We start from the raw sequence: 23,048 nt of genomic DNA on the forward strand, positions 1-23,048 counted from the left end.
GAGAGGAAGTCGAAGGGAATAGGAGCGTTGGGGCGGACATAGATGGTGGCGCAGGTAACGGTAAGGTCGGGGAAGAAGAGACTAAGGATCAGGTGTTCGGTGGGGTCGGGAAGGAGAGGTTGGAGCCGAACGGGGATCTGGCGGTGGTGACCAATGGCAACTCCGCCACGCGCAATCGGGAGGGGATTATCGGAGCGGTGGAGGAGGTAGGGCGAAGTGTGAATGGTGTGGTGGGGTTGGAGGAAGGTTTCATTAAGGAGGAAGGCATCCACGCCGTGGGTGGCAAGGGTGTGCAGGAAGAGGTTCCTGTTGGCGGGTAGGGAGCGGATGTTGTTGAAAAGGATATGTTGCTGTCGCGCCATGATAGGGATTTAGACGAGGGTGTCGAGGCGGGAGAAGGTGAAATGGGCCTGGTTGTTGGAGTAGGTGGCGTACATCTTGAGTTGGAATATGGAACGGGCGGCGAGGGAGATCTGTTGGAGGGTGTGTGGGCGCTGAAAGGGATGAACATTCTGGAGGACGATGGTAAGGAACCTGATGATGTCCTCAGCAGTGGGGGGGGACGAAGGGAAATGCCAGGAGGGGTGGGGGCGTCCAGGGGACGGACAGGTACGGTGAGTTCAGGAGTGGTGGGAGGGGGTTGAGCTTTACACTTTTGGGAGTAGGTGGGGTGGGGGAGGCAGCAGGTATTACAGGAGGGAGGGGATTGGAGGTTGGGGCACTGCCGGGGCACTGCCGGAGGAAGTGCGCTTGCCGACAATGCGTGCAGGTGGGGGCCTCGCGGCACTCTGCTGTTGGATGTGCATTGTAGTGCAGACATCTCTGGCAGCACAGGGATTGAGGGGGGGAACGGGAGGGGTCGACCTTGTACCGCTGATTGAAGAGGAGGGCACCCTCCTTCAGGAGACGGTCAATGGAGGGGGCGTCCTCAGAGAAAACCCACATAAGGCGGGTGGGGCCGGTCGCATTGAAAATGCGGCGGACTGCCCGCACCTCCAGGGTGGGATGGGCCTTCAGCTCCGCCAGCACCTCCTCCTCCGTCATCGACGGGCTAAGCCGAGTGATCACGGCGGTGAGGGTCGGCGGGCGACGCGGGGGTTGGGGTTGGCGGGTAGGAGATGGGGAGGGAGCAGGGGTGAGGGAGGCGTGAGGACCAAAACGGGTGATGGGGAGGCGGGAGAGGATGCCAGTATGGAGGGTTGGGCTGGGGGAGGAGATAAGAACAGAATCCCGTCTGGGAGTAAGGAGAGAGATGGGGGCGCCAGGGAAATGTTGGCGGAGGAGGAGGGAGAGATTCCGGGCCTCGAGGAAGGAAGGATCGGGACGGGACAGGAGATATTAGTAGAGACCGGGTGGGGAGGAGGAGGAGGAGGGAGCGGGGCCTGGTGGGGACACGTCCATGGCATTTTGGGGTGGGGACGGGGGGCGGGGTGGAGCCTTTTTAGGAGCAGAGGAAGTGGAGGCGCCACTAGGGCGTTTGACAGCGGCAGATGGGCGGGTGGTGATATGAGGGACGGGAACGATGGGGAGGTGGTGGGAAGGGACAGGTCCCGGCACGGACGCAGCAGTCAGCGCCGGAGATAGTGACTGTGACGGTGCAGGCGAATGTGTCAGTGATGGTGATGGCGATGGCGACGATGATGACGGAGGTGGCGGTGGCGGTGGCGGCGGTGATGGCGATGGCGACGGGGAGAGCTGGGCGAGGGCAGTAGCCCGACGGGCCACCACCCTAGCCGGAGCTGCAGTGACAGGCTGGGGGAGTGGGGGGAATGGATCAGAACGAGAGGAAGAAGCGGGAGAGGGGGCGACAAAGAGCGAGGGCGAAGAGATAGAGAGGAGGGGAGGGATGGAAGGAGGAGGGTGGGACTGGGCACACCAAGTGATAGTGGTGGAGGCGGCGGAAGGGGACGTATACACGATGGCGGTGGTGGTAGTAGTGACGGTGGTGGTTGGGGCGGACATGACGACATGAAGAAGAAAGAAAAAACACAGCACTAAAAGGACAGGACACACACTGGGAGACGACGAACGGCGACGGACGACGACGGACGGCGACGGCGACGGCGACGGCGACGGCGACGGCGACGGCGACGGCGACGGCGACGGCGACGGCGACGGCGACGGCGAGAGGCAGGGACGCTGCTGCCGCGGACGGGGCCGGGGCGGCGGCGGCGGCTGCTGCTGCTGCTGCTGCTGCTGCTGCTGCTGGCTGGACTGCTGCTGCCACCGGAGGGCTGGCTGGCTGGCTGGCTGCCTGGCTGCGGAACCACTGCTGCAGGCCGGGACCGGGAACCGCTGCTGCTGCTGCTGCTGCTGCTGGCTGGCTGGCTGGCTGGCACCTGGAACCCCTAGCACTTCGATGAGCGCGAAAATTGCACTATCGAAGGGCGGTAACCTTTCGGTGTACCGCCGGAGATGGTCAAAAATCATCTGTCTCCGGCTATATATAAATCTGATCTTTCCTAGGTGAAAGAGAGAACATCTTTGTGGTATGTTAATCAGCTGATGGCTTGCATGACTTATTAACAGGATAAGGCTGTGAAATAAAATGTATGACCAAATCACAGGTTTACACTTCCTTTCACTGCGTCTAGGCAGCAAACAACGTAAACACGAGTAAAATGATCGTCAAAGATCACCTCAGAGACATCACAGTCTGTACCATGTGATGTACGTACGTCATGGAACCAGGTAGTGGAACTGTTTACTTAACAAGCTGATTACATTATCTTTGCAACAGGTACAGGATTCCAGTGTTTACAATATATGACCTGGAGAACCAACTTCACAGCATGTATCTAAAGATCTCGACGTACACCATCGTATTTAAAGAGCCATAGAAGTTATACCTTCTGACATCGTTAAATATTTGATACACTGTCCACTATAAAAATATCTAGTCATAAGCATCTTTAAGGATTACAAGGACCTTAGACAACAGCATGTTTGACACATGGTCCATTATACGTTGCATAAAATAAATCGTTATAAACAACGTTAAATGTTACTATCACTTTAACACCATAGCTTCAAAGATTTTCATAAAATACCAAGCATTCAAGAAGACATTTAAGTCTAATAAGGTAGGTGTAGAAAAAGGGGGCGTGAAAGGGAGAAGGAGGGAACCAATGTACATGATGTACACGGTATTACCCATATATATATATAAAATCCATATTGTAATATTACTTAAGCACATGTTTAAGATAAAAAGTACTACATTACTATGTAGTACTTACTATGTAGTATGAACGACCATTTGTTCCATTATCTTAAAGAAATTATAAAATATAAAAGACAATCATTACTTTTCAAATAAAGTTTCATACAGAAGTAATTACTCCATTATTTTAGAAACCCAGGCTGAAAATCTGGGAACAGTAATCCAAAGTTAATTAGGGAAGATGACACAACATCCAAAAAACCTTTCATTTAACCATGTTGGTGGCCACCCATGTTTCTGAAAATACAACTCTGTGGTTAAATAAGAAAATAATTATTCTTATTATTTTTGGGTGGTAATATATGACGCAGTTTATACAGGGGCACAGTATAGAGTATTTCTATGGATGCTAAGTAAAGTCCACAAGGAAAGAACAGTGACCAATAATTTAAAAGAGTAGAAGCGAGTGTGCGGGAGAGGAAGGAAGGGGGGGGGGGAGGGTAAATGGAAATCCATAAGAGACAAGAGACAAAGCAAAGAAATAGGAGGTTGGAGGGAAGTTTGAATGGTGGGGTGGAGAAGAAGAAATAGTTATAAAATTAGATGTATGCGAGGTGACGGGTAAGGGGGTAGGGGGGAAGGTAATCCGATGTTCACAAAACTATTGCATGACATCCTTACATTTTCTAATACATATCTGAGTAATCCCTGTTGTGATACTATTCATCAGTGGACACACACTACTGGCCATTAAAATTGCTACACCAAGAAGAAATGCAGATGATAAATGGGTATTCATTGGACAAATATAGTATTCTAGAATTGACATGTGATTACATTTTCACGTAATTTGGGTGCATAGATCCTGAGAAATCAGGACCCAGAACAACCACCTCTGGCCGTAATAACGGCCTTGATACACCTGGGCATTGAGTCAAACAGAGCTTGGACGGGGTGTACAGGTACAGCTGCCCATGCAGCTTCTACACGATACCGTAGTTCATCAACAGTAGTGACTGGCGTATTGTGACGAGCCAGTTGCTCGGCCACCATTGACCAGACGATTTCAGTTGGTGAGAGATCTGGAGAATGTGCAGGCCAGGGCAGCAGTCGAACATTTTCTGTATCCAGAAAGGCCTGTAGAGGACCTGCAACATGCGATCGTGCATTATCCTGCTGAAATGTAGGCTTTCGCAGGAATCGAATGAAGGGTGGGGCTACGGGTCGTAACACATGTGAAATGTAACGTCCACTGTACAAAGTGCCGTCAATGCGAACAAGAGGTGACCGAGACCCATACCATCACGCCGGGTGATACGCCAGAATGACGATGACGAATACGCGCTTCCAATGTGCGTTCACCGCGATGTCGCCAAACACGGATGTGACCATCATGATGCTGCAAAAAGAACCTGGATTCATCCGAAAAAATGACGTTTTGCCATTCGTGCACTTAGGTTCGTCGTTGAGTACACCATCGCAGGCGCTCCTGTCTGTGATGCAGAGTCAAGGGTAACCGCAGCCATGGTATCCGAGCTGATAGTCTATGCTGCTACAAACGTCGTCGAAGAGTTCCTGCAGATGGTTGTCGTCTTGCAAACGTCCTCATCTGTTGACTCAGGGATCGAGACGTGGCTGCACGATCCGTTACAGTCATGCGGATAAGATGCCTGTCATCTCAACTGCTAGTGATACGAGGCCGTTGGGATCCAGCACGGCGTTCCCTCCTGAACCCACCGATTCCATATTCTGCTAACAGTCATTGGATCTCGACCAACGCGAGTAGCAATGTCGCGATACGATAAACCGCAATCGCGATAGGCTACAATCCGACCTTTATCAAAGTCGGAAACGGGATGGTATGCATTTTTCCTCCTTACACGAGGCATCACAACAACGCCAGTCAACTGCTGTTTGTGTATGAGAAATCGGTTGGAAAGTTTGCTCATGTCAGCACGTTGTAGGTGTCGCCACCGGCGCCAACCTTGTGTCAATGCTCTGAAAAGCTAATCGTTTGCATATCACAGCATCTTCTTCCCGTCGGTTAAATTTCGCTTCTGTAGCACGTCATCTTCGTGGTGTAGCAATTTTAATGGCCAGTAGTGTAATTACCACACTGCAGTTAATATGTTTAGAGCACTGATGTTTATGTCATTGTTCAGTTTTCCACCAAGTTGCTTTCGTCCAATGCGTCGCTGGTTTCGAATGTTTGATGTGAATCTACATCTAAATCTACATTTACATCGCAGTCAATTTGATAACAATACCTCGAAGAAGCCAATAAAGGCTTTCCCTGCCTTCTTTTGATACACTGAACGGCAACCTGCTCATTGTAATGGAAGATAGAGCGACTTACAAACTATTGAAGCCTCACTCTATAATCAAGAGTCTGGTGTTATACTGCCATGGTATTATATCACTGCGATCAGCCATATTAAAACTATAATTGGCTAAACGAGAGGTTATGTGGAATAGCGAAAATAACTTCTAGATGTTTATGAGAATTCTGGATGAATAAAAACCCTGTACTCCAGACACCAGGGGTGCTGGGGGCCTAGTGCATCTCTTGCCCTCCCAACTCACCACCCTCCCTCCTGCGGACTCCTATAGATAGTAATGTCATCAATTAATGCTATCGTTGATATTCTTTCACCCTGAATTTTACTACCACTCTTGAAACTTCCCTTCGTTTCTGTCATTACCTCTTCGATGTAGGGATTGAACAGTACAGGCGAAGAACCAAATCCCTGTCTTACATCCTTTATTATCCGAGACGTTCTCGGTCTTCCCGTTTAATTAGTCCATTTTGATTATTATACACCATGAGATTACCCGTCTTTCCATAAGGCTTGTCTGTAAGTCACAGAATTTCGAACATCTTGAGCCATTTTAAACTGCCGAACTCTGTTTCAAGGATAACAAATCCAATGAATGTGCCTTGATTTTTCTTGTGCCTTCTGTTCTACTTACGGCTCGTTAGCCAGACACACATGGACAGACGTATTACCAGCCTCACTCACGTTTCACACACCCGCACCACAACCTCTCGCTTGTCTACCGTAATTCGTTAGTGAAGTAGCTGAGACATTGAGGCAAATCGAAAGTAACACGTCATTCAGTAGAATGATTTTGCATCTTTGTAAGACAGGCCCTGTCGCCGCGATTACTCGGAAGGCGGTCCAAATGACCTGCTCACCGCACGAATGAGATTAGTTGCTGAGCGCGCCGAGGCAGGTTTCCGGCCTCAGCTCATTACGCTGATTTATCGCCTCGGGTAAACTTCTGGCCGCCCGCAGCCCGGCGGCTGCATTAACAAAGCCTTCAGCCTGAGCCGGTTTATTAAACTCTCCTCCAAGTCCCGCCCGGCCGCCATAATCAAATGCTGTCATTCCAACTCGGCGCCAAATCCCGCACCGACTGACAACTTAGCGCGACGAAATGCATAAACGTGGAAGCGTCTGACACCAGCGCTCTCTGATGCAAAATTCTGTAGCGCTCGGTGCTCCCTATCCCCTCCCTGCTGCTGCATAATTCATTTCCTGGCAGAGATAATCTAGCACGCTGTTGCGAGGAAACGGTCGCTATTTGAAATCCTCTTTCCTCTTTCCCTGCTCTCACACCACTCGCTTCACTCCTAACTTTATTCGTGTCACATTGAATATAAAAAGAGCCCGCGGGCGGAACAAAAGACGCCTTAATGACGCCAAGTGCTGACAACGAGCAACGAAATTTGCCGCGACACTGACATCTAGCAGCAGTTGAGGCAGACTTAGCTTCGGACTTCCGACGCTAGATGGCAGAAGTCGCAGCGCTCACAGCAAGCCACCAAGGGAATCACGTAAATGGCGTCAATATTGGCGGCAATTAGTAAGGTGAAAATCAGTCCGGGTTTTTTTTAGGGCAGTCGCGATTTATGTAGCTCTGTCCCGTATTTTCTCAAAGCTAACTACGGATTCGTCTTTATTTACAATCATGATATGGTTTCTCCCGAGTTAGATATTAATTTCATCTACAGCGGTACATTTTGTTATTAATTTTATTTCAATTGACGACACTGTTTGACAAAGAGATTTTGCTCGTACCCACTTACTTGTTGAACACAAGCCACAAAGCTGGTTTTTGCCACCTTACGTCATCTGTACGCGCGAAATTGTATAAGACTGTTGTGTGCTACGTAGTTCTAAGCTACATTGCTTTAGTTAAGTTTAGTTATTTTCCTTCATTAATAACAGAACTTTCCTCTCAGAATGAGTTCAAAGAAGCACAAGTGCTCTTCATTGAACAATTGTAAAAAGAATTTCTATTCATCAATGAAAATGAAAGGTAAGAAGCAACATGAGTGATTCTGGTTTCTCACTATATAGTGAGAACCACACGTGTTATAGTTACAAGCTTTAATTTGAAGCCACTGTTAATGTTCTAACTTTCTGGTACAAACAACTTCTTAAAGAAGATCTTGACCATGTTAACTTCGTACGTTTACCTATTGATACCAGTAATCAAAAACCAATAAAGTCCATTCCAGTATTAGTTACATATTTCAGTTCAGCAAGTGACGAATAAAAATATTAGAATTCATTTCTATTGAAAATGAAACTTCTATCTAACTTTAAGAATGTTATATCGGTTTTGCATGATTACTATCTATAGTCAGTTTTTATGTTTATCTGCTGACAATGCGAACAATACCTATGGTGAAGTAAACAGAAATGACAGAGAAAACCTTTTTGCTAATTTACAGCAAGACGTAGCAGGAATTATCTTATAGGCGTGGTTTACATGACACATATAATACACAACAGCGTGGAAACAGCCATTGGAAGCTGCCAATTGATATGAAGAATATAATTTGTAAAATGTACAAGTATTTTCATATTTATAATGTAAGGGTAGAGCGACTAAAAGAATTCTGTGATTTTGTAAATGGCAGTTACCGTTGCTTCTTAAGTTACAGCAGTATCAAATGGTAGCCATTGCTTCCTGCCCTTGAAAGAATTCTTAATGTACGTATATCCTGCTCTAAAATAATTTTTACTTTTTGCATCAGGTAGTCCTTTATCTTTGAAACCATGTTTCAACAACGAGGAATTTGATTTATGGTTCTGGTTCGTGCATAATCAGATCAATCTTTCTGAAACAAGCATTCGAGAAATCGACTAGCAAAACGCCTGACTTGCAAAGACAATATGTTATTATGAATTACTCAAGACAAGATGTAAAAACACAGGGAAGAAAATAATGTTGTCAGTTTTAAGGTTAAATCTATATTAAAGGTTTTGTTTGATATTGATCAAACTGCTCACAGTAGGTTTTATTCCTTCCCTGATGTAGCTTCTGAATATTTCATTTCATGGGGGAAGCACTTTTCAGATCGTAATTCACTTTTTTTGGATCAGTTTGAAAAAGGAGACACAACAGAGTGAAACGCGACCTAGTGTACCACTGATTCAGAAGTAAGCAGTGTTGAAATGATTATGCAGAAGTGTCTGACGAATATTGTAGGGACAAAACGACTGTAGCTGAAAAATTAAATTGCTGAAACGATTGCAGGAAAGTAGTGCTTAACCAATGATTTGGAATATCCAAACTGTTAAAGTAAAATGGATAAAAATAAAAGTCCTGCCTAAATTGCAGAACTAGCTCTTCGCATCCAGGGGTCGAATCCAGGATTTCAGTCTTTGGTTTCAAAAATGACTCATATTCTTCGTGTGATAAAACAAATATTTTAGATAATATAACATCCAACGCAATAGATTGTTAAATGGAATCCAAGCATTCCATGTCGAACGATAAATTGTTATACAATAAACGGCTGTGTAAGTGAATTCACTCAGGTGAAAAATACAAACAAGATTATAGTAATATGAAGGACTTGTAAGGGCACATTACATAGGGTATTAAAAAAACATTGTTCTGATGCAAAGTACATCTGTTCAATATCTTGTTTCCGTCATCCTAAGATTCTGTTAACGCAGTATCTCAGAAATTATTGATCTGCTGATCACAGCCTTTTCAGGTATTTTCGTGAGGAAAATACAGTAGGATTGTATACAGAGGAATCTAAGGTTTTTCTACAATTTTTAAAAATATTACTCCACATTCTACAGCCTCAAAAGTTACTTATTTTCTGCGAATGTCGAAGACTTGTACTTCTCTGAACTCAGCTTTTGTATTAGTTTGCATACTACAGTTAGTCTCTAATAAACAAAGGAGTATCACTAAGTGTTGAAAATTGCAGAAATTACAAAAAATGGTTCAAATGGCTCTGAGCACTATGGGACTTAACATCTGAGGTCATCATTCCCCTAGAACTTAGAACTATTTAAACCTAACTAACCTAAGGACATCACACACATCCATGCACGAGGCAGGATCCGAACCTGCGACCGTAGCGGTCGTGCGGTTCCAGACTGAAGCACCTAGAACGGCGAGAAAACAGCTACAGTAGTCACTGCAGAACTGAATGGCGCATTCGCCAACCCTGTCAGCACAAAAGCAACACGATGGGAGCTCCATATGTAGGTAATTGCAAGAATTCCAAAACCACTCGTCAGTGATGTGAATGCTCGTAACAGGAAAACACGGTGCCGAAACCATAGAACCTGAGCTATGGAGCTATGGAAGAGAGGTATTTGGTCGGATGAGACTTGTTTCACACTGTTTCCAATTTCTGGGCCAGTTGTCGTCCCACGAGTGAAATATGACTGGGGTTTAGTGATTATTTGGGCAGCTATATCGTAGTATTCCATGGTCGCCATGGTTACTCTGCAAGGGCATATTAGTACCAAGGACTATGTGACAATTTTAGCTTGTCTGGTTCAACCCATGGTGCAATGTTGTTGCCCAGTGGTGATGCTATGTTCCAAGGCGATAAGGGCCCTGTTTACACGGCTGGCATAGTCCACAACTGGTTTCGTGAGTTGTGATTGAATTTTAGCATCTTCCCTGGCCACCAAAATCAACAGATCTCATTATTATTGAGCATTTGTGGCGCACTTTGGAGAGAAGGGTGCCTGATCGCTGCCCATCTGCATCATCCTTACCCGAACTTGCCACTGTTTTGCAGGAAGAATGGTACAAGATTCCCTTCAAATTATACGGGACCTGTATTTATCGATTCCGAGAAGACTGTAAGCGGTTTGGATTGCCAGCCAGTCTCCTACAGCATACTAGGCAAGGTATTGAGGTTTTGTCGTTTCCATATTTTTTCCTCTGTACGTGGAAATACCTTCCTAAAAGTGAAAAAGTCTGTAACATGTAATCATCAAAACGTACAAAAGAGGGTACAGGGAAATGTTTATGCACCGTATCACCGACGAAACACGTGCACTTTGTGGTTGCCGCCGCTGCGGGTACCGCTCAGCGTAGCGTCGTGCTGGTTTTGGCGTCATCGGCGACGAGTTTATCACAGACAGAGCAATAGCTTGGACAGGCAAGAACAATGATATAGGATGCGTCCTTTACCGAGGAACAAAATGGCTCTGAGCACTATGGGACTCAACATCTGAGGTCATCAGTCCCCAATAACTTAGAACTATTTAAACCTAACTAACCTAAGGATATCACACACATCCATGCCCGAGGCAGGATTCGAACCTGCGACCGTAGCACTCGCGCGGTTCCAGACTGAAGCGCCTAGAACCACTGGGCCACAGCGGCCGGCTTTACTTTTCGAGTCGCTCCAGCACACAGTTTTAGTCTGCCAGGAAGTTTCAATATGGAACCGCGCGACCGCTGCAGTCGCAGGTTCGAATCCTGCCGCAGGCATGGATGTATGTGATGTCCTTAGGTTAGTTAGGTTTACGTAGTTCTAAGTTCTAGGGGACTGATGACCTCAGAAGTTAAGTCCCATAGTGCTCAGAGCTATTTGAACCATTCTGAAGTTTCAATATCTGCTTTACTTTTCACCAAATAAAATTATTTTGACTTTAATTCACTGCTCTTTCTTCTGCAACAGCCCAGCGTCCTGACTCTCTGATGAAATGGCAGATGCATCTTTCGTATGTGGTCATGCAGACGCTGCGCTTCAACGTTTCCAAACACGATTTTCAAGAGTCATCGAACATTTCTGGTCTGATTAACGCTACCATTCATCGCATTCTGCGCTTCTTCATATTCCCAACTTAATTCAGGATACTGTAGATCTGTCTACATATACAGACGAAAAGTGGCATGGGTAAGGGTACTACAATGGAGACAAAAATGTACCGGTGTTCACGGCACCTAAAATGAACCGTTAACGCCATAATTACACACATCTCACTACTGATGACCACTGACTTCCGTCTGAAATATTGTTCTAGGTGGTAGCAATGTATTTGCAACTTAAACATTTATATTAAATCCACATCTCATTGGCTTAAATTTCACTCATAGCGCATGTTTGGGATATGTGGTTGGCGCACGAGGGAACATTGGAATATTTTTTAGCTTATGTTATGTCATTTGCAGTGATATTAAATGAACGGTCACATAAATATCAGTTGTTCGTAAGGCACGTAAGAGCCTGCTGCTCATTGTTAGAATAGTAGGAAAATGCAATCAGTCTACTAAGGAAATTGCATACAAAACATTCCTGCGAATCATTTTAGAATAACGCCCAAGTTTGTGGAATGTGAACCAAATAGGACTAACAGGGGATACTGTACAGATGCAAAGGAGGACAGCACGAATGGTCACAGGTTTGTTTTTACTCTTGGGAGAGTGTCACGAAGATTGTGTAAGAACCTAACTGGCAGACGCTTGAAGATAGACGCAAACCGTTCAGTGAAAAACTGCTTAGAAACTTTCTACAACCAAGTTTAAGCGATGAATACATTACAGTCCCTTGTGATTCGTTCTCTTAGAGACAGTGAAGACATGATTAGAGTAATTACAGCTCACACAGTGTCATTTAAGCTATGACTCTTCCTGCGCTCCATACGGGAATGGAACGGGAAAAAACTCTAATAAATGGTACACTGGGTCTCACATGCACTTCACCTCAACTTAATCCTCTGAATTTTTCTGCCAGGGATCATCACAAAGGTGAAGTCTAGATAACTCCTGTTGGAACGGTTGAAAAACTGACGAATATGTTATCAAGATCCGAAAGATGAGACGGGGTGTTTGAAATAATTCGTGACCAACTGCAGAGGAAAGTGTTGTACATCCAAATGCGAAGACGACACGTGCAACACATCTTTTAATAGGTACTAATGTGCAAAACTCCATGTTTCCCACACACTTGTACAGGCCGCAGCGAGTATTTCGTCCACCCCTTACGAAGAAAGTGTAACTAATAATTCAGTTAATAATAAATCCCGTCATAGATTCATGCAGGAAGGGAAATTACAAACCGATGACCGCAATCACAGGTCGATTGCATGAATGTTTAATAAGTCGAAAAGCTTAGTATCCAAATTTCCAACATAATACAAATTTTTCCGGGTATTCTGTACCTGCCAGTGTGTTGCTTAGGTGCACGCCGGTCGAATGGTGAGGTCAAAATAATTTTGATATGTGCTAAACCTATTGTTTAAGAAGGTCTACAGATGAATAAATATTTGAAGAAATGAATCATTTCGGTCAAACTGTCTTCGCAGTCACGCTGTCACGGAAGGAGACATTTTTTCAACAGTAATGTTTGAGTGGCGTCACTGTGAATGGCCAACCTATGGGCCATGCTGTCTCCCCCAGCTCTATCAACTAAAAAGCTGCAGCAAGGGTCAGTGTACCCTCCCTGATATAGTTGGTTGCAGGAAGTAACTATCTTTTACCGGTGGAGACACTGCACCATGTCTCCATCGGGGCAATAAAAGTAAGGAGAAACCATCTCCATCCCCATTCTGAAGCAGTTCCTCGACAGTGTAGTTTGGTTTTGAGATCGCTCGCAAGAATTAGCGCGGAAGTTGCCTACATTTTTATTTAGCATGTAATGGCCTCCATTACTTTAGAGTCACATTGGTAAGAATTTGGTTATCTCACGACAGGATCCATGTGACTGTTGCGGTCGCCAAAGTCATACAGGCCTACAGACTGCTCTGCAAGCTGACAGTTCACCATACACTGATGCTGCTTGGGTAAGAGGTGCTGCTCTTTCCATTTGAATCTCATTTCTCTGACGGTGAACAATGTCTCTCATCTCCCTCTCGATATGGTTTCACACGTTTTACTAATTATATCTCCCTAGGGGCTAGATGAACATTTATTTCTTTATTATGTGTATCATTACAAAATGTAGACTAAGCAGTCGAAATTTTCTGGAAAAGAGAAACATTTTAACATGAGGTCATAAATTTAAGCTTAGAAACTCTTTTATCAAAGCCTTGGCAAGAGTGAAGTATTATATGGAAGTGAAACGTACACCCCCCCATGAACCATGGACCTTGCCGTTGGTGGGGAGGCTTGCGTGCCTCAGCGATACAGATAGCCGTACCGTAGGTGCAACCACAACGGAGGGGTATCTGTTGAGAGGCCAGACAAACGTGTGGTTCCTGAAGAGGGGCAGCAGCCTTTTCAGTAGTTGCAAGGGCAACAGTCTGGATGATTGACTGATCTGGCCTTGTAACAATAACCAAAACGGCCTTGCTGTGCTGGTACTGCGAACGGCTAAAAGCAAGGGGAAACTACAGCCGTAATTTTTCCCGAGGGCATGCAGCTTTACTGTATGATTACATGATGATGGCGTCCTCTTGGGTAAAATATTCCGGAGGTAAAATAGTCCCCCATTCGGATCTCCGGGCGGGGACTACTCAAGAGGATGTCGTTATCAGGAGAAAGAAAACTGGCGTTCTACGGATCGGAGCGTGGAATGTCAGATCCCTTAATCGGGCAGGTAGGTTAGAAAATTTAAAAAGGGAAATGGATAGGTTGAAGTTAGATATAGTGGGAATTAGTGAAGTTCGGTGGCAGGAGGAACAAGACTTCTGGTCAGGTGACTACAGGGTTATAAACACAAAATCAAATAGGGGTAATGCAGGAGTAGGTTTAATAATGAATAGGAAAATAGGAATGTGGGTAAGCTACTACAAACAGCATCGTGAACGCATTATTGTGGCCAAGATAGAAACGAAGCCCACACCTACTACAGTAGTACAAGTTTATATGCCAACTAGCTCTGCAGATGACGAAGAAATTGAAGAAATGTATGATGAAATAAAAGAAATTATTCAGATTGTGAAGGGAGACAAAAATTTAATAGTCATGGGTGACTGGAATTCGAGTGTAGGAAAAGGGAGAGAAGGAATCGTAGTAGGTGAAAATGGATTGGGGGACAGAAATGAAAGAGGAAGCCGCCTGGTAGAATTTTGCACAGAGCACAACATAATCATAACTAACACTTGGTTTAAGAATCATGAAAGAAGGTTGTATACATGGAAGAACCCTGGAGATACTAAAAGGTATCAGATAGATTATATAATGGTAAGACAGAGATTTAGGAAACAGGTTTTAAATTGTAAGACATTTCCAGGGGCAGATGTGGACTCTGACCACAATCAATTGGTTATGACCTGTAGATTAAAACTGAAGAAACTGCAAAAAGGTGGGAATTTAAGGAGATGGGACCTGGATAAACTAAAAGAACCAGAGGTTGTACAGAGAGCATAAGGGAGCAATTGACAGGAATGGGGGAAATAAATACAGTAGAAGAAGAATGGGTAGCTTTGAGGGATGAAGTAGTGAAGTCAGCAGAGGATCAAGTAGGTAAAAAGACGAGGGCTAGTAGAAATCCTTGGGTAACAGAAGAAATATTGAATTTAATTGATGAAAGGAGAAAATATAAAAATGCAGTAAGTGAAACAGGCAAAAAGGAATACAAACGTCTCAAAAATGAGATCGACAGGAAGTGCAAAATGGCTAAGCAGTGATGGCTAGAGGACAAATGTAAGGATGTAGAGGCCTATCTCACTAGGGGTAAGATAGATACCGCCTACAGGAAAATTAAAGAGACCTTTGGAGATAAGAGAACGACTTGTATGAATATCAAGAGCTCAGATGGAAACCCAGTTCTAAGCAAAGAAGGGAAAGCAGAAAGGTGGAAGGAGTATATAGAGGGTCTATACAAGGGCGATGAACTTGAGGACAATATTATGGAAATGGAAGAGGATGTAGATGAAGATGAAATGGGAGATATGATACTGCGTGAAGAGTTTGACAGAGCACTGAAAGACCTGAGTCGAAACAAGGCCCCCGGAGTAGACAATATTCCATTGGAACTACTGACGGCCGTGGGAGAGCCAGTCCTGACAAAACTCTACCATCTGGTGAGCAAGATGTATGAAATACTCAGACTTCAAGAAGAATATAATAATTCCAATCCCAAAGAAAGCAGGTGTTGACAGATGTGAAAATTACCGAACTATAAGCTTAATAAGTCACAGCTGCAAAATACTAACACGAATTCTTTACAGACGAATAGAAAAACTAGTAGAAGCCAACCTCGGGGAAGATCAGTTTGGATTCCGTAGAAACACTGGAACACCTGAGGCAATACTGACCTTACGACTTATCTTAGAAGAAAGATTAAGGAAAGGCAAACCTACGTTTCTAGCATTTGTAGACTTAGAGAAAGCTTTTGACAATGTTGACTGGAATGCTCTCTTTCAATTTCTGAAGGTGGCAGGGGTAAAACACAGGGAGCGAAAGGCTATTTACAATTTGTACAGAAACCAGATGGCAGTTATAAGAGTCGAGGGACATGAAAGGGAAGCAGTGGTTGGGAAGGGAGTAAGACAGGGTTGTAGCCTCTCCCCGATGTTGTTCAATCTGTATATTGAGCAAGCAGTAAAGGAAACAAAAGAAAAATTCGGAGTAGGTATTAAAATTCATGGAGAAGAAATAAAAACTTTGAGGTTCGCCGATGACATTGTAATTCTGTCAGAGACAGCAAAGGACTTGGAAGAGCAGTTGAATGGCATGGACAGTGTCTTGAAAGGAGGATATAAGATGAACATCAACAAAAGCAAAACAAGGATAATGGAATGTAGTCTAATTAAGTCGGGTGATGCTGAGGGAATTAGATTAGGAAATGAGGCACTTAGAGTAGTAAAGGAGTTTTGCTATTTGGGGAGCAAAATAACTGATGATGGTCGAAGTAGAGAGGATATAAAATGTAGGCTGGCAATGGCAAGGAAAGCGTTTCTGAAGAAGAGAAATTTGTTAACATCCAGTATTGATTTTAGTGTCAGGAAGTCATTTCTGAAAGTATTCGTATGGAGTGTAGCCATGTATGGAAGTGAAACATGGACGATAAATAGTTTGGACAAGAAGAGAATAGAAGCTTTCGAAATGTGGTGCTACAGAAGAATGCTGAAGATTAGATGGGTAGATCACATAACTAATGAGGAAGTATTGAATAGGATTGGGGAGAAGAGAAGTTTGTGGCACAACTTGACCAGAAGAAGGGATCGGTTGGTAGGACATGTTCTGAGACGTCGAGGGATCACCAATTTAGTATTGGAGGGCAGCGTGGAGGGTAAAAATCGTAGAGGGAGACCAAGAGATGAATACACTGAGCAGATTCAGGAGGATGTAGGTTGCAGTAGGTACGGGGAGATGAAAAAGCTTGCACAGGATTGAGTAGCATGGAGAGCTGCATCAAACCAGTCTCAGGACTGAAGACCACAACAACAACAACGAAACGTAGACCATAAACAGTACAGACAAGAAGAAAATAGAAACTTTTTCAATATAGTCTTGCAAAAAATTAGTCATTTTTGAGAAAATTTCTCGTGGACAGCGGTCTGACTAAAAGTACTTTAAAGTGAGCAGAAACAGTCTCGACCGCGAAAAACATGTATTTTATGGTAACCAGTTTCGGCCAGTTTTTGACTTCCTCAGACCCTCAAACGATGATGGTAGGCGGTGGCGGACAATGAAGCGGGTATTGTAACTCCAGGAAGCAAAGATGAAATTGCACAATGACGCACTGAGATATTCAACTGCACGACAGCCCCTCCAGACATGCGGCTGGTAGAGGAGAATGCGCCATCGCCAGTGTACAGTTGGCTTTGTCAGAGTTATCTTCGGTAGTCGCAAAGCTAGAATTCAGTCCATCATCAGACTCTCAGACTAGCAGAGTTTGGTCACAAGTGTTGTGTTATATGACTAATCATTCTGTTTGCAGAAAAACAATATCTGATTGTAGGTCCACCTTCATGCAATACGCTTTTGATTTATTTTTATTTGCTTCTTCAAACTTGTTTCAGTGACAATATCGCCATCATCACTGTGTTTTTCATTACTTGAAAACATGCAAAATTAGCATCGTTATAACGTTTTGTAATGTTTGTAACGATGCTAAGTTTGCATGTTATGTTCCGTAATGTTTTGTAATTTTTGTAATGATGCTAATTTTGCATGTTTTAGAAAAAAAAGGAATTGTTACTGAAAGTACTTTGGAGGAGAAAATAAAGATGAAACGAAAGTGTTTTGTATCAAGGTTGTCCCACAACCCCATACATGAATACGCTCGACGACTTGCGGGGCTTCAAGAAAATAGAATAATTTGAAAAATCTATCACCGCCTTACATAATGTAGTGAATGAATTGCAACAGAATGTACAAGAATTTTACAGAACGTATTATGGACTGTGGTAGGTGTCATGGGAACGAGCTAGGAAATTTGGAATGAATGGTATCCGGATATTCTGAGTATATGTCCGAATTATTTACAAACTTTTCTAACCCCTTGGTAGGATTATAACAGGAAAAGAGGTTACCTATCGGTTAAAAGTAGTGAGTATTTTGAATATACATTGCAGTTCCTTCTCAAACTACACGATAAAGGCGAAGTGTTAGGATCAAAACCTTCAGTTTTATCAGTTGTTGATACGAATGGATTCCGGTCGCACACACACACTCTATTGGAAGCTACTGAGAAAAGATTGCATTTTACCCATTTTTGCGAGTTAATCTGTAAAGCATATCTGTCCAATAAAGTTCGACATGAGTTAGTAGGTAAATTATATTTTGGGGTGCCAAATTTGAGAGAGCCACATGAGGACTACGTCCGTATAATTAAAATGGCACTCGATGCATGCCCCTTTCTTTCGCTGAGGAGGAAATTATTAATAACATAGTGGAAGGAATGTGCCTAATGGGTAGGATGTGAACAATGTTTAATACATGACCAAAGAATTTCGTACAACTGGAGCAATGTATTTCGTAAGTTGAAAGCCGTTCGGAAACGTTAATGGGATATAAAAGAACTGAAGGGCAAAACAAAAGGTGCCTGACTGCAGTTGCTTCAAGAAACCTTTAGTGTCAACATGTCAGCCTCTATCTGCCAGAGTGCCTGGTCGCATGACAATGTATCCTTATCTTCATGGTACTTAAATTTTGCAATCCTTCCCATTCTCCTCAATATTTCACGATCTATAATCATATTAGGAGACTCAAAGTGTACGCCTTTAGACCAAGTCGTAGTGTTATTCACTTTTCTCGATGTGTGTGTGTGTGTGTGTGTGTGTGTGTGTGTGTGTGTGTGTGTGTGTGTGTACAACTCAATGTTATAACAACTGCGTATATCTGCGAAGACATTATGTCGCAAAAGGCCATTTAAAGCTAGATTTTTCTGATTTTCTTGTGGTGATTCGAATAACGTCACCCTACCAACAATAATATGCTTCGCAGGGATGGAGATTATCTATTGTGTCTACCCCATCTGAAGAGTTGAATGTAGCACAGTGTAATGCGAGAATGTAGAGATTAGACGTAATAGTTTGTATATCGATATTCATTTAATTTCTGCTTCTCATAAAATGTTTAGTATTGTAGCATTATGAAACTGCAAATGTTTTTAGGTCTGCAAAGAGTTTTAATAGTTATGAAGAATTTGCTGACTTAACTACGAGTATCTTATGAAGCTTACATAAGGAGTAGCAGGACCTAGCTACAACTACTATTATGGAACTAAAAGAAAAGTTTCACTTGAAAATGCGAATTTTATCGCTGCTGTTTGCTGTTTTGTAAGATCACAATGACTCTTTTTCAGAATTAAAGTAGAAATTTACCATATCGGAAATACATCGAAATACGTGCTTGCCTCTCTGTGTGGAATTACGTTTACGCCGTCGTTGATAAATAGCGCTGTGGAAATACGTTTATCTAAATATGAATCACAGTACAAGATGTAGTGCACAGATCTGTGTGTGTGTGTGTGTGTGTGTGTGTGTGTGTGTGTGTGTGTTGATCTGACGTATGTCTGTGAAAACACTATTAACCTGAGTGTTCGTGGAATTCGGAGAATTTTGTAGTTACATTTCCTGAGATTTTGCTGGAATGAACTACGCAGAGCTTCAACTTGCCCCAGTCGACGATCTCTGGGACAAAGTTTAGCCTCGGCTGCGTGTTGCGTCATTTCGCTCAGTAAATAGTCAACAGCGTTTGCTAATCTTGAGGACCTTGTTGTTGTTGTTGTGGTCTTCAGACCGAAGACTGGTTTCATGTAGCTCTCGACGCTACTCTGTCCTGTACAAGCCTCTTCTTCTCCGAATGAATGCTGCAACTTACAACCTTCATATAATCATCTTCGTCTCTCTACAATTTTTACCCCACATGCTTCCTTTCAAAATTAAACTGATGATTCCTTGATATCTCAGAATCTGTTTTCCATCAACCAGCACCTCCTTTTAGTCATGTCACAAACTTCCTTTCTCCCCAGTTCTTTTCTGTACCTCCTCATTAGTTATGTGATCTACCTACCTAATATTTGGCATTGTTCTGTAGCACCTCATTTCAGTAGCTTCTGTTCTTGTCTAAACTGTTTATCATCCATGTTTCAATGCTATACATGGCTATACTCTACACAAATACTTACAGAAAAGATTACCTAATATTTAAATCTATATTCGATGTTAACAACTTTCTCTTGTCCCGAAACGCTGTTTTTAGGTCAATGCCAGTCTTCATTTTATAGTCTCTGCTTCGGCCATCATCAGTTATTTTACTGCCCAAGTAGCAAACGTCATCCGCTCCTTTAATCTCTCATTTAGTAATCTAATTCCCTCAGTATCGCCTCATTTAATTCGACTACATAGTATTAATCTTGTCTTGCTTTTGTTGATGTTCATTTTATGTCCTCCTTTCAACACACTGTTCATTCCATTTAACTGTTCTTTAAATACTTTTGCTGTCCGTGACAGAATTAGAATGTCATCGGTTCTTTTACAGCTTGCTCAAAGTACAGATTAAATATAATCGAGGATAGGCTACAAACCTGTCTCAATCCTTTCTCAGACACTGCTGCCCTTTCATGTCCTTCGATTCTTAAAACTGCTCCCCGATTTCTGTACAGTTTCTACACAACCCTTCACTCCGTGCATTTCACACCTGCTGGTTTCAGAGTTCCAAAGAGTGTATTACAGGTTATCATTGTCAAAAGCTTTCTCTAAGTCTACAAATGTTATAAAAGTGGATTAACATTTCTTTAACACATCTTTCAAGATAATTCTTAGTATCAGCACTGCTTTGCGTGTTTCTACATGTCTCTGGAAGCAAAACTGATCTTCCCGGAGGGGGGGGGGGGGGGGGGCGCGGCTTCTACTACCATTTCCATTCTTCTGTAAATAATTAGCTATAATACTTTGCAGCCATGACTCTTTAAATTGGTAATTCGGTTATATTCACACCAGTCAGCAGCTTCCTTTTTTGTAACTGTAGTTAATAAATTCTTCTTGAAATATGAGTGAATTTTTACTGTCTCTTACAACTTGCACACCATGTGGAATAGTTATGTCGTATCTTGCTCGCCAAAGGGTATCAGTGATTCTGAGGGAATGTCGCCTACTCCGTGGCCCTTGTTTCAACATAGGTCTTTCAGTGCTTTGTCAAATCGTGTCTCCCATCTCCTCTTCATCTACTTCCACTTCTTTTTCTATCTACTGCCTTCAGGTTCATTTCCCTTGAATAGATCCTCTATAAAATCCTTCAACCTTTCAGCTTTCCCTTCTTTGCTTAATACTGGCTTTCGACCTGAGCTCTTGAAATTCGTACAGCTGCTTCTCTTTTCTCCAAAGGTCTCTCTAATTTTCTAGTCTTTCCTGCTCAGAAATTTTGAACTTTCTGCGATTTAACTTTTTAGACGTCTCTATTCTATTTCGCTCGCTTAGTTTGCTGCATTTTCATACTTTTTCCCCTTAATTAAATTCAGTTTCTCCCCTGATATCGATGTATTTATATTAGGTCTCGTCTTTTTACCTGTTTCTTCTCTCAAACCTATTCGCATTTTATTGTACTGCTTTTTCCTGTCTCAGTCAATAGTTGCCCAATGCTCCATTTGAAATGTGCAACAACCTCTGGTTGTTTTAACTTATGCAGGTCCTACGTCCATAATTTTCTACCTTTTTGCTGTTTCTTTAGTTTTAATCTACAGTTCATAATCAATAAATTATGATACGAGTCCACAGCTAACGCTGGAAATGTCATAAGGTTAAAACTTGTTTCCGAAGCCTCTGTCTCGCTATTATTTAATCAGTCTGAAACCTTTCACTGTATTCAGGTTTCTTTCAAGTATACCCCCTTTTTTCACGATTCTTAAACGAATCGTTAGCGATGTGTATTATGGCCTGTGTAAAGTTCTACCAGACGGCTACGTCTATCATTCCTTCCAAACATTTTTTCCTTCTTTTCCTTTTCCTATTACGAAATTTCAGGCCCCCAGCAAAGTTTAATTTTTCCCTCCCTTACCCTAATTTAGATTATTTCTTCATACATTCCTTCAATCTCGTTATCGGCTGAGCTGGTTCGAAACGAACATGTACAACTGTGCTAGGTGCAGTTTTCGTGTCATTATGGCTAAAATAATGGTTTCACTATGCTTTTCATAGTAGTTTACCCTCATTCCTACTTTCTTATTCGGTATTAGGCACACTACTGCATTACCACTATTTTTTATTTATAACTCACTACTCACCTGACCACATGTCCTGTTCATCTTGCCAGTGAACTCACTGGTTCCTAATATATCCACTTTCAAGCAATCCATTTTTCTTTTTAAATTTTCTAAGCTACCTCTCCGACTAACGGATCTAACATTTCACGCTCCTATCTGTTGATGCAAGTTTCGTTTTTCCTGATGATAATATCTTCTTGAGTATCACTGTGCGAATGAGGGACTGTTTTACCTCCTGAATATTTTACCCAAAAGGATGACATCACCAGACAGTAGAGCTGCTAGCTACTAAATTACCGGCTGTAATATTCCCTTGCAGACTTTCACAGCACCAGCACAGCGAGGTATGTTACAACGCCAAATCAGTTAATCATCCAGAGTGTTGCCCCTGTATCTACTGCCAAGACCGCTGCCCTCTTCAGAAATCACAGGTTTACCTGGCCTCGAGAAAATATAAAAATGCAGTAAATGAAGCAGCCAAAAAGGAATACAAACGTCTCAAAAATGAGATCGACAGGAAGTGCAAAATGGCTAAGCAGGGATGGCTATAGGACAAATGTAAGGATGTTGAGGCTTATCTCACGAGGGGTAAGATAGATACTGCCTACAGGAAAATTAAAGAGACCTTTGGAGAAAAGAGAACCACTTGTATGAATATCAAGAGCTCTGATGGAAACCCAGTTCTAAGCAAAGAAGGGAAAGCAGAAAGGTGGAAGGAGTATATAGAGGGTCTATACAAGGGCCATGTACTTGAGGACAATATTATGGAAATGGAAGAGGATGTAGATGAAGATGAAATGGGAGATATGATACTGTGTGAAGAGTTTGACAGAGCACTGAAAGACCTGAGTCGAAACAAGGCCCCGGGAGTAGACAACATTCCATTAGAACTACTGGCAGCCTTGGGATAGCCAGTCCTGACAAAACTCTACCATCTGGTGAGCAAGATCTATGAGACAGGCGAAATACCCTCAGACTTCAACAAGAATATAATAATTCCAATCCCAAAGA

The sequence above is a fragment of the Schistocerca piceifrons genome, chromosome 4 (genome assembly GCF_021461385.2).
Source record: "Schistocerca piceifrons isolate TAMUIC-IGC-003096 chromosome 4, iqSchPice1.1, whole genome shotgun sequence".
Taxonomy (NCBI): Eukaryota; Metazoa; Arthropoda; class Insecta; order Orthoptera; family Acrididae; genus Schistocerca; species Schistocerca piceifrons.